The sequence below is a fragment of the Ursus maritimus genome, unplaced genomic scaffold (genome assembly GCF_017311325.1).
Source record: "Ursus maritimus isolate PB19 unplaced genomic scaffold, ASM1731132v1 scaffold_21, whole genome shotgun sequence".
Taxonomy (NCBI): domain Eukaryota; kingdom Metazoa; phylum Chordata; class Mammalia; order Carnivora; family Ursidae; genus Ursus; species Ursus maritimus.
This window is the reverse complement of record NW_024424564.1, coordinates 16,488,359-16,500,980: the sequence shown is the minus strand read 5'-3', so window position 1 is coordinate 16,500,980 and position 12,622 is coordinate 16,488,359. Positions and strand designations below refer to the sequence as shown.

General features: G+C 43.6%; 2 long non-coding RNA genes across 2 annotated transcripts in view; one reads left to right on the top strand and one right to left on the bottom strand.

Moving 5' to 3' along the window:
• Positions 1-12,622, top strand: part of LOC121104398 — an 82,435-nt gene that overhangs the window by 66,616 nt on the left and 3,197 nt on the right. The gene's annotated exons all lie outside the window — the stretch shown is intronic.
• Positions 74-7,891, bottom strand: LOC103656907. The gene is made up of 3 exons (XR_566735.2): positions 7,673-7,891; positions 629-915; positions 74-322 (listed from the first exon to the last, which is right to left on the bottom strand). It is a non-coding gene; the product is annotated as an uncharacterized LOC103656907 (long non-coding RNA).

Genomic DNA, 12,622 nt, shown 5'->3' with positions numbered 1-12,622 from the left:
CACACCCAGGTACATGACTGCTGCCTTTTTTCTCCATCCCTCCTTTTCTTCTTCTTTCCCTTCTCTCTTTCCCTTTCTATTCCCCATCCAGGCTTGCTCCAAACTCAAATTCCAAATATATGGATTGAAAGTGTGAGGATGGCAAGAGCTCAAGTTCAGTGAGTGGGGCCCAGGTCAGGGCAGCGTGCGAGAGCCAGTGGCAGCCGGTACAATCTCTCAGTTACTTACCCACTCCCCTCTTGGAGCAAATGCTCTATGTATTCCTGCCTTCACCCCAGATGACAGTATCCTGATTGTGTTCGGGGTTGCAGTGTGCCCAGCCCTAGGTAATAAATCATGATCAGGTACAACAAATCATTATAAATCTGCTTGGCTTCCCCAGCCTCCCTTGCTGCTAGAGGTGGGGTGGTGGATATCACTCATGTCCTTTCTTTTCTGGACATAATTCCCCTGAAGTTAAGCATGGCTGTATGACTTGCTTTAGCTAATGAAATAGGAATGGAAATTTCACCTGTCACTCTGGATGGAGGGATGTAAGAGCCGATGCACAATACACCACACTCTTTCCCTGCTGCCACCTTAGCCCTACCCCACTGTTCCACTTATCAATTGCTGCATCACAACTCACCCCATAACATAGTGGCTTATAGCAACCACTATCTCGTGCTTCTGTGAGTTGACTGGGATCAGCTAAGAGGTTCTTCTGTTGCTCTTTCTGGAGGTTTCTCATGTCGGTTCAATCAGGTCATGGCCAGGGCTGCAGTATCCAATGGCTCACTCACATGTCTGGCATCTTGGAAAGGATGGCGGGAAGGCTGAGCTTGGCTGGGTCTCTCTCTTTCTCCATCTCATCCCAGGGCTTGTCAGTTTCCATCTGATCTTTTCGTGTGGTTTCTCTATGTGATCTTTCTAGACCTAGTGAAGAGTAGACGAATGTGCCACCCCAAAATATGCTACTTCAGCATAAAGGATTATTTTGAGCTAAAGGCAACTGAGAAGAGTAGATACAAGAAAAACTCTCTTCTTTCCCCCATCTCTCTAAAAACAGGACATAAATTTGTAAAGGTGTCCCCCCTCCCCTCTATACCAGGAAGGACAAAAGTTAATCACCGGAGAAAAGTCTAGATGCTTATCAGCCCATAGACTACACCAGAGGAATCTATATAGCAAATCTTACTATAGCCAGCCCTGATCTAACATTTTTCCCAAATAATTTACCTTCCCCAGTTTGCTGCCCTAGAAACAAAGTCTCTTTCCTTTGTCTTGTCGTTTCTCTAAAAATTTACTGTTCCTCTGCTAAGATACTATATAAACCAAAGTTCTAATCACCTCTTTGAGTGACTCATTGCTGAGTGATTGTGTGTGTGTGTGTGTGTGTGTGCGCGGGGGGGGGGGCTTGTTTTTAATCTAACTTTTGTCAGACAAGGTGCTTCCAACTGGGGTAAGGTTCCTAGGAGGATTCTCCTTCTCTACAGTAAGTATGTAGTAACACAGAGTTTTGAAAAGCATAAACTACCAGCCTTTTAAAGACTTAGGTTCAGGAACAGCACAGCATAGCTATCACCACATTCTCTTGGTTCAAGCAGTGACAACCAAACCAAATGCAAGATGGTGGGAAATAAATACCAATTCTCTATGTGGGAAGTAACAAAGAATTGGTGGCCATTTTTAATCTACCACATTAACATTTACCATTAGAAAACTTGATCCCCTTCACATAGACCTGGAAGTGCTCAGATTTGGGATGGAGCTAGGGAAGACACCTGTCCTAGTTGTAGCCTGTCAGCTTTCACCCCAAATTCCTGTTCCCAAATTCTTCTTGGTTGCTTCTGGTCATTTTATTACCAAATCTCCATTTCTTTCTGATTTATTTCTTCCCCAAATAGGACCATAGCTGCACTTCCGTTCTCCAAGGTAGTGGAGTGTCGTACTGGTAGCCATCCCTCTCCCTTAGGCCTGCTTTCCTGCCAAGTTTTTGAGGGTTTCCCTAACTCTCTAGGTTTCCTTTTTCCATTTCCTCTCTTACACGAGTTCTACTTTTTATATCTATCCAGACAAGACCAGAAGTCATTTTGCATTAAAAAAATCTCCTTAGCTCAGTGAGAAGCACTTTGACTTTATCCTGCTGATCCTTATCTCAACCTCGGCACTCCACAGGACTGGCCCTGGGCCTTGTCTCCCACACCTAAAAGGCCCATCAATGTGTGAAATGGAAATAACAAGGATTTATCTTGTGCTTTTTCTTATTAGTGACTTACACTTTTATCTTTTATAATTCTTATGTGTGGCCAATTCTCTGTTCTGTCAGAGCTGACTGCTGGTTTTGGGGGGGATTATGATGGTAGCGGTAGGAATGCAAAGAGGAGGTGAAATCCATACCCAGCTTTTGACTTCCAGAGCAGCTGGGAGACTAAATAATTGTTTTAAAAGACATTCTTTTTCAAGAGGTGAGATGACTTTCTAAACTTCTTGAGCCATCATTAACGTATCAAGAACAGAGTCTGATGGGCTAAAATGGAAGTATTATTCCAGAGAGAGAGAACTCGGAGTAAGACTAGTCCCCGCTACAAAGGTATAGGGGTATTGGGAGGTGAAGGTGGACGGCCTACCTCCTGTCCTGAGGGATTATGGGAAGAAGAAGGGAGACACAGGTCATAGAACAGGTAGTGAGGCTGGGAGAACCTTGTGTCATTCCCATCTTCTCCAAGGTTGATGTCCTCTCCAAGGGAGGTCATCAAATCAATAAGAGGAGTGCAGACAGCAAAGGGCTTTTGTTCTTTCCTTGTTTATGGCATTATCACAATTACAATTAAGTAATACACTTGTGCAGTTTATGTTTGGCGAATTTCTTTTGCTCTCGTCCAGAAGCTCCGCAGAAGCTGCCTTGTTATTGCTTAGCAGTGGCACGCACAGAGTCGAGATCAAAAAAGAGAGGGAGAGGTGCAAAGAGACATCTGAGGTAGAGCTCATGACTCCTTAGGGTCTATACGGAATGTGAGGAATCTAGAAGTTCTCAGATACCCTTAGGGGCTGCTGAAAATAGACGGCTTTCAGGCTGAGAAACTGGACACAAGCTATCACTATGTGGGGTGAGGCCAAGCAGCCCTGTTGCTGGAAACTCAAGGTGGGACTAGGAACGTCTGGGATTAGTGGTTGGACTTCCCACAACAACCAGCAAGCGGGGTCGGGGTAGGGGGGCGAGTCCCACAGGTGACCCTAACCAAACTCAGAGAACTGACCGAGATGAGTTCCTCAGCTGCAGGCTTTAGCAGCCACCATCTGCAGGATACTCTGAAGGGGAGACCAGACCCAGCCCCCCTCCATGGGCACCAGCCTGGACACACCTGAGGACAAGACCAGGTAGTCTGCAGTAGAGACAGCAGGAGGACAGGCTCCAGGCCAGCCCCGGCCCCGTCTCCCTTGTGGCAGCGAGATGCAGTCTCTCTCTACACCCAGAGGCCACGTTGAGGAGAGGAAGGGAAAGGAGAAATCCAGCTCCCACAGGAAGTTTAACTTTCAATCCACAGAATGTTTCGTTAACACAGAATACTTTAAAGCAAGTGCACCATCCATTAGAAAAGTTCTCCCCACCCCCCAAACTGGCTGCTACCCAGTGGAATGGGACTCATGAGGATTAGGTCTGCTACAGAAAATAAAAATTATGCGGTCTTTGTGCATTTCAGTTTTAGTTTGCTCTCAGTTTGCAACTTCATTTTTGTACGTTCCTTAACAATGAGAAGGTTTCCTACCGAAATGAATTCTGCAGGGCCCTGGGATCCAGAAAACTGCTGCATTCATTTTTAAAGCAAAAGTATTTCTTCCCATTTCATCAGAAACCATTATCCCTTCTAAACTCCCCCTTTCTCTCAGGCTTTATTTAGAAAGATCCAGAACTGAGAAAACAGGAAACTCAGATTACTAAGCACATTTCTAGCACATACCCTCTAAATAACTTGACTCCTGGACTCTCCAGTCACCTTTTCGTGTTGTTTGCCGCTTGTCTGAAGGAGGCTGTCAGAAGCTGTCACCGAACACGCTGAGCAGAATGGCCCAGGTGTGTTGGGAGCCGCATCCCAGCTGCCCCAATTGTGTAAACTTTTCTAGGTTCCCATCTGTCTCAGCCTCAGGTAACTGTCCTGCTGCATCACAAAAAAAATTTAAGCTCCTCTTCTTAGTTCAACAGAAATAAAGTTGGGGGGCGCCTGGGTGGCACAGTGGTTAAGCGTCTGCCTTCGGCTCAGGGCGTGATCCCGGTGTTGTGGGATCGAGCCCCACATCAGGCTCCTCTGCTATGAGCCTGCTTCTTCCTCTCCCACTCCCCCTGCTTGTGTTCCCTCTCTCGCTGGCTGTCTCTATCTCTGTCGAATGAATAAATAAATAAAATCTTTAAAAAAAAAAAAAGAAATAAAGTTGGAATTGTTCAAGAGATATTTTCAGCAAACAATTAAGAAATAATTAAAAAATCAAAGTATAAAAACCAAGGATTTTTTGGAGTACAGATTTATTATAGTAAATGAAAAAAAAGAACAAAACAAAAACCAAACCTGCCTCTGCAGGGAGAGCCTCATATGCGTAGCTTTTGGGGCATTCAACCACAGCCTCGTTTTCCTCTTCTTCATCCTGCCTGCGGACTCTTGTCCTAGATTCTGAAATACCTCCTGCGATTCTCTTCTTTCTTTGAGCATTGTTTTTCGATTTGGCAAAGTCTGGAGATACTTTTGGTTGTCTCAACTTAGGGCGGACGGTGCTCCTGGCATCCAGCGGGTAGAAGCCAGGGTTGCTGCTAAACTCAGGACACCTCCCCTCCCCCCCCAACAACCACCAACACACACAACAAAGAACCATCCTGCCCAGAACTGCAACTGTGCTGAGGTTGAGAAACCCGGCTGTAAGGAGAGGCATGCGGAACCACCCCACTTCGAGAATCCTACCCACTGTGACAAGTAACTGCTATGGTCAAAGGAAAGTTCTCTCTGGAGAAGAGAAACAATCACAATTCTGTATTAATTCATTAATACAGAATAATCTATTTGTGTATCAAATGTTTTTTGGTATCTACCAAAAAATGGCAGTGTTAAGCAGTAACAAGATGGGCAGCTTCTACTCCTGCAGAGCTATGGACAAGTGCAAAAGAAAGTCATTAAACATAAAATTATATAGATATAATTGTGATAATGCCATAAACAAAATATATGGGCTGATACAAGAACACGGTGTGAAGGGAAAACTGGCCCCTCTAGAATCAGTAAATCTTAAAATTTTCTAAATATTAAAAATTTAATGAAAATAATTCTTCATGTTTTATTCCCTTGAAACTTCATCATGACTATTTTCAGTGACATAGTCTTTTTGGTCTTTTTAGTTTTCTAAAGGAGTATTGTGACTCTCCTTGTTTTCAAAATGTTCGTTTGACACTCTTTTCTGATATAATGGCCTATTGAAGTCTGTTTGTTGCTGAGCACCAGCCCTACCTTTCCTGTGGATACCAAAGTGATTCCAGAAAAGGATGGAGTTGGAGGGAAGTCTTGGGTTGCTTCAAGAATTAAGACCAAAGAGACAGTCTCCAGTTTCTAGCTCTTGGTCAATTTCCTTCCCTTCATATAGATATTCAGTAAGCAACAAGACCCATATTTCAAAATTTGAGTCTATGATCTTTTCCCAGGAGTGTTGATAGGGTAACGAAATATTTAAGCCGAGACCTGAGAATGAATTAGGTAAAGCTGGAGGAAGTGGAGGCAAGCATTCCAAGAATGTGAAAGTCTATTTGGTATGTGTTGTCATGTCAAAGTAATCCTTAGACACAGAAAAAGTATTCATTATGGTCTCTTGCTTCCTTGTTCTTAAGAGCAAAATCCATTTCTCTAGAGAGAAGATCTTGATCTTGGACTTGTAGCCCTACCTAGGGGGACGGGAATCCTGCCAAAATTTGTTTTACTGTGACTCCCAGCCTGCTATCTTGCAAATTTATGACAACAATGCATGCAAATTTGACAAACGCATGCAAAAACAAACCAGTGGACATTCTCCATTGCAAATGCACAATGCTATGCAACAATGTTTCTGTAGCTGCGACTGAGTGTCTTGCCAGGGCAGACCTTTCTTTCCCTTTTGAAGCCCAAGATTCTGTGGAGAATCTGATGAAGGCTATTGATCTTTCCCCTGCAAAAGCCAAAATGTTTGCATACAGTTCATGGGGTTTCCAATTCTGAAGCTCATCGACCTCAAATTAACACAGCTTTTTTCAGGCTGTAACAATGAATAAGGAAGAAGAACATGCTGGTGGTGGGAGGTATTGTGTCCTGTCTTACACGTAATGAGTTTGAGATGCATATGGCAGGATATTCAGGTGGAAAGCAGTTTAAAATGCTTCCTGGTTTTGTATGATTTTATAAGCATGTTGAAAGTAAGAGGAAGTGGGTGGGTGTGTATCAGTACAATGGGCCCCATCCCTAGAGTCCAGGTTCTCCTGTGTCCATATTTAGAAATTTTTTTTTTCCTTAGAAAAATGTTCATTGTAGAAAATTTTCCTGGGTTTCTGCCTATTTAAAATATGACCCACTGTTTACATTTTTTAGGTCCTTTCCATAATCACTCCCTACTGCAGAGCCAGATTACAGACAAGGCAACCACATGGATATGTGGGGAGCCAGTCTATGAAGAGGGGCTGAAATGTTGTATTAGTGTGGAAAGTAATACTTGACAAACTAAGGCAAACTTCTGCTCCCCCTCCCTTGCTCTGCTCAAGATTCTTGCTAAACTGCCCTTGGAGGAAACTGAGCCTATGAGCTACACTGTTTTCGGGTATAAAGTTTGGGGGTTGTAGTGGGCTGAAAATGCCTCCCTAAAGATATCCACATCCTAGTCCCTGGAACCTATGAACGTTACCTTCTACGGCCAAAAAAGGATCTTTGCAAATGTGATTAAATGAAGGGTTTTGAGACGGGGAATTATCCTGGAGTATCTGGGTGGGCCATAAAAGCCATCACCTGTCCCCTCATGAAGGGGAGGCAGAGGGAGATTTGACACAGACAGAAGAGGGGCAGCCAGAGAGCAAAGGGGAAGGACAGGTGACCACGGAGGAAGAGGTTGTAGTGATGTGACAAGTCAAGGAAGACGGCTGTGATCAGAGCTCAAAGAGGAAAGGAACAGCTTCTTCCCTAGAGCCTCCAGAGGGAGCACAGCCCTAGTGACGCCAGTGATATTTGTTTCAGAATTCTGGCCTCCAGAACTGGGAGAGAATGAATTTCTGTTGTTTTAAATCAGCGAGCTTGGGGTACTTTGTTATAGCAGCCACAGGAAACTAACTAGGGGCTAATCTGGGCAAAGGAGGGGAGGACGGACTGTCTAGATCAGAGCCTGACCATCAGTCTCAGATTTTTGAGGAAGGTTTCTGGCTTCCTTTTCCTTTCCAACCCCTAATATGTCTTTCTGAATCCAAGTAAACCTTCCTCTCTCACCTTGACACTCTATTTTAAAGCTCCACTGCTCTATACAGACCGATTTTGATTTTCTAGTATAAAATCCCATTTTGTTTGTTTTGCCTCCTTCCCCCTCAGCTTATATTCCCTGCCTCCAAATAATCATATATTGTTTTGGAAGTCTCTCTGTCTCCCTCTCCTCCTTTCCCAACTCCCCTCCTCTTGGGCTTGATCTTAAAATAAAAGTTACTTACAATAAACAGCCTCTTCTTTCTTTTCTTGTTATTTCCTCCACTCAGCAGCTCAAAGCTGTCGGGCTGCTTGCCCCCAAGTGTTTGAAGCCACCCACACACTTTGAAGCACAGTCCCCAGGCGCTGACGACTCAACACTGTCAAATGACAGTCACAACGCCTTCATCATTAGTTTGTCAGACGCACTATGGAAATGGGGCTGTAGGATGTAAGGAGAAAAGGAAGATAATATTTCATGACTGAAATATTGTAAATCCGAGAAACAGGAGATAAATTGGGCCAGGTGATTATTTTTGAAGAACCAGTCGTTGAGAGTGAGAACTAAAAGGAAATCTGTATCAGAGAATTTGAAAAACCCAAAAAGCTATGTCAAGCCTTTTTGCATGAAGACCTCCTGGTGCTTCAGGGAGAAATGGCATAAAGAAGACTCTAGGAAGACGCCAAGAGATAGGGCACCAGGATCACAGGTGAACATCTTCATGCAGGGCTGAGCAAACTATGACCCATAGGCCAAACCTGGCCCACCACCTGCTCTTGTGAATAAAGTTTTATTGGAACCCCATCGTGTCCATTTATTTACATATTGTCTGTGGCTACTTTTGCACTGTCAGAGCAGAGTTGAGTAGTTATGACAGAGACTGTGTGGCATGTAAAGCCTAGAATATTTAGCATTTTGCCCTTTATGTTAAAAAAAAAATGCCAACCCCTGTTATGATGAAACTGTAGCAGTAGGACTGGGTATGGAAAGTAAACTCTAGCAATGAAATTATGAGTGTATTAGTTTCTTAGGGCTGCCATAAGAGTTTATTATAAGCTGGGTGGCTTAAACATTAGAACTTTATTCTCTTGGACCTCAGGAGGCCACACATACAAAACCAAGGTGTCTGGAAGACTGATTCCTTTGGAAGTTCTGAAGGAGAATTGATTTCCATGGTGGCGGCCAGCATCCTTGCCATTCCTTTGTTTGTAGACTCATAATTTCAGCATCTGCCTCCGTATTCACATTGTCTTCTGTCTTCTCCATTTCCATCTCTTAGAGGGACACATCATTGAATTTAGGTCCCATTCTAATTCCACAATGATCTAATCTTGAGGTTTATGACTTCATTAATTACATCTGCAGAGACCCTTTTTCCAGATAAAGTCACACATTAACAAGTACCAAGGGTTGGGACTTGGACATAACTTTGGGGGGACACAATTCAACTTACTACACCACCACCCATTAAAAAATGTTAGCCACCTTGGGGAAAAAGGAGGAGGCTTGAGGGACTTGGAGATGGCTGGGAATGTCGTCCACCCACTCTTGAACGTGGACCCGGGAGACAGCAATTACATACATATTTAATTTTGACATATAGTTTTTTATATTTTATGAAATATATTCCGCAGAAAACTCTGACTCCATCTGACAATCTACATGTAGAAAATATGAGGAATTTAAGCCACTGTGGCCCTAAAAGCAGCAAAGTGAGTAGAAGGCATATGAGGAGGACCAGGGGCTCAGGACCAGGAAAACGGGTTCCTGCAACCTCCGTGGTTGACACGGACAAGAGCCGCGGCATCTTGTGAAGCTGTTAAATAGCAGTGTCGTGTGAACTCAATGAAGTCCTTTCAAGTCTGCAAAAGTCTCTTTTGTCAGACAGCTTTATTTTTTTCATCACGACTTGAGAACAAGGAGGCGTTGCTACCCTCTGTGCGTCTCATCTTGTCCTTTGTTTCATTCTCTTCACCAGATTCCAGATTAACATTTAGACAGAACTGGGGAGAGGCGGTTGCAGCTCATATTTCTTCTAGAATTTCTTCCCTTTTCAAGCTGGGGGTGGGGGGGAGCCACAGTCAAGTTAGCACATTTTTGGGGAAAAGTCTGAGTAGAAGTGACAATTTTCTTACAGGGATTGTCCCTGATTATCACTAAAACCAAGCTAGAGAGAGTGAATTCGGAGATCAGAAGGACTCTTCTCCAAAGAATGGGCAATGAGGTTACCCTGAGAATGTGTCGGTGGAGCCCCAGGGCATGAGAGATGAGACAGTCAGGATAGGTGTCAAACTAGGTGGAGCCCAGGGCATGAGAGATGAGACGGTCAGGATAGGTGTCAAACTAGGAATTCCCTGTGTCGATGTCTTTCTGCTGTGTCCATGTCTTTCTTAGACCTAGAGTAAGTTTGGTTTTCCTGTGTGAACCACTCTATTGCCTCTAGAAGCTGGGACAGATCAAGGCTCCATGACTTCTTTGTAATTTGAAGATATTTTCTAAGGATTCACACCCATGTCACACTGGTTTCTTTATTCTTTCCTCATTCAGGACAAAGTTTCCTGCATTCGTTAAATATAACTTGCATTTCCCAAGTGCCTAAGCCTAGTTAAAAAGAGACGCATAGGGGCTCCTGGGCGGCTCAGTTAAGGGTCTGACTCCTGATTTTGGCTCAGGTCATGATCTCAGGGTTGTGAGGTTGAGCCCTGCTTGGGACTCCTCGCTGTGTGTGGAGCCTGTTTAAGATTCTCTCTCTCCCTTTCTCTGCCCCTCCCACCTCTAAAAAAAGAGGAGGTCCATAAATGAGTAAGTCGTGGGAATAAAAGGCACGGCATGAAGAATACAGTCAATGATATTATAATAGCTATTGTAATCTATCTGTAATGGAACAGATGGTAGCTACACTTGTGAACATAGCATAACATATAAACTTGTCAAATCACTAAGTTGTACACCTGATGCTAATGTAACACTCTGTGTCAACACTCGATTTTTTCAAAGGGTCCATAATACGAATTTTTTTAAAAAGAAAAAAGCACTTCTTTCTCTGAACGTACCATAGCGGAGGTAAAAATTTTCCTCTACCTTTTTTTTTTTTAAGATTTGTTTATTAGAGAGAGAGCGTGTGTGTGTGCTCACAGGAGCAAGGGGGAGGGGCAGAGGAAGAGAAGAGGGAGGGAGAATCTCAAGCAGACTCCATGCTAAGCCAGCGCTCAGTGCAGGGCTTGATGTGGGGCTCGATCCCATGACCCCAAGATCATAACCCTAGCCAAAACCAAGAGCTGGTTGCCTAACCAACTACGTCACCTTGACACCAATGTTTAACTTCCTTTTTTTTTTTCCTTACACAAAAATCAATTTATTTCCTTAGGATACATCTCTAGAAGTGGAGTACTGGGTCAGAGGGGAACTTTTAAATTTAAATTCAATTAATTAACATATAATGTATTATTGGTTTCAGAGGTAGAGGTCAGTGATTCATCAGTCTTATATAATACCCAGTGCTTATATAATACCCATCAGTCTTATATAATACCAAGTGCTCATTACATCATGTTCCCTCCAGTTACCCCGTCCCCCTACCCCTCACCCCACCAGCAACCCTCACTTTGTTTTCTATGATTAAGAGTCTCTTATGGTTTGTCTCCCTCTCTGATTTCATCTTGTTTTATTTCTTCCTCTTCCTCTATGATCCTGTTTTGTTTCTTAAATTCCACAGATGAGTGAGATCATATGATAATTGTCTTTCTCTGCTTGACTTATTTCGCTTAGCATAATACTTTCCACACCACCTCTTCTTTATCCTTTCATCTGTCGATGGACATCTGGGCTCTTTCCTCTACCCTTTTGAGGTTTCTGGCGGGGGCTGACATAACAGATTTAACAGGACGGGCACCCGTGTGGCTCAGTCAGTTAAGTGTCTGCCTTCGGCTCAGGTCATAATCTCAGGGTCCTGGGATTGAGCCCTACTCAGCGGGGAGTCTGCTTCTCCCTCTCCCTTTGCCCCTCCCCCCACCATGCTTGTGCTCTCTCTCTCTCTGAAATAAATAAAATCTTTTAAAAAGAGAGAGAGATTTAACAGGAGAAAAGCATATAAATTTGATTTACACGTACATGAAAGCTCTCATGGAAAAAATGTATACCCCAAGAAGTGAGGAGGCCTAAGTACTTACATACTAGATGGAACAAAGAGTAGCAATTGTGGAAAGTAACTAAAATATATGGAGACTAAAGGAAGCTAAATTACTTTAATAGCCTAGACACCCTTCTCAGGTGATTAAGAATGTTTCTTCCTCCCGGTGTAGGGAGGGCACTTGTTTTGTGGGAATTCAATCTCAAGCTTTCAGGGAAAAAAGGTAGGTCAGAGTGCCCTTCTTGTATCTGCTGTTTTCAAGTGCCTTTAACTCAAAATAATTAATATGCCAAAACAGCATGTTTTGGGGTGGCATGTCCTGAACTTTTTAGTGCCCACCTGTTCTTTTGGAACTATGGTCCCTTTCCAATTTCTTTTGTACAATTCCGGTGTACTGTGATTCACAGACTAATGCGCAGGCTTGGGAGTCAGAGATCTGAGTTCGTATTTCAATTCCATCACTTACAAGTTAAGTAGTTGGCGTTTCTAAGCCTCCTTTTCTTCACTGTTAAAGGGGGAGGGTGTAAAAACATACCTACTACATAGAAAAGAGTTCTGGGAAGCCTGAGACTGCTGTCATCAGGAAGGCCTGACTGCAATGTTGGCTCTTGCCTGGTGTCTGGGAACTTGTCTGGTATTTGGGAGGGTTCCCACTGTTCCCTGAATGAGAAGCATGGTTCATTGTGCTTAAACTGTTCGTAAAACAATGTAGTTTATGCTGAACCTCTGCTTTTCTTTTGGGAGTCTGAAATTCCAGTACATGCCAGGCAGAGAGTGCCTACACAACCATCCCCCGATAAAGCCCCCCCCACCCCAGACCCAGTCTCTAACGAGCTTCCCTCACACTTTGCATGTGTCATCGCAATTCAGTGCTGGGGAAATTAGGCACATCCTGTGTGACTTAGGAATTTTGGAAGCTTGCACTTGGTTTTCTCCACTTTTACCCCATGTGTCTTTTCTCTTTACTGATTTTGCTGTAATAAATCCGAGTCTTGAGTAAGATTGTATGCTGAGTCCTATTTTCCTTCTAGTCACTGAAACAGGGTGTGTGTGTGTGGGGGGGGG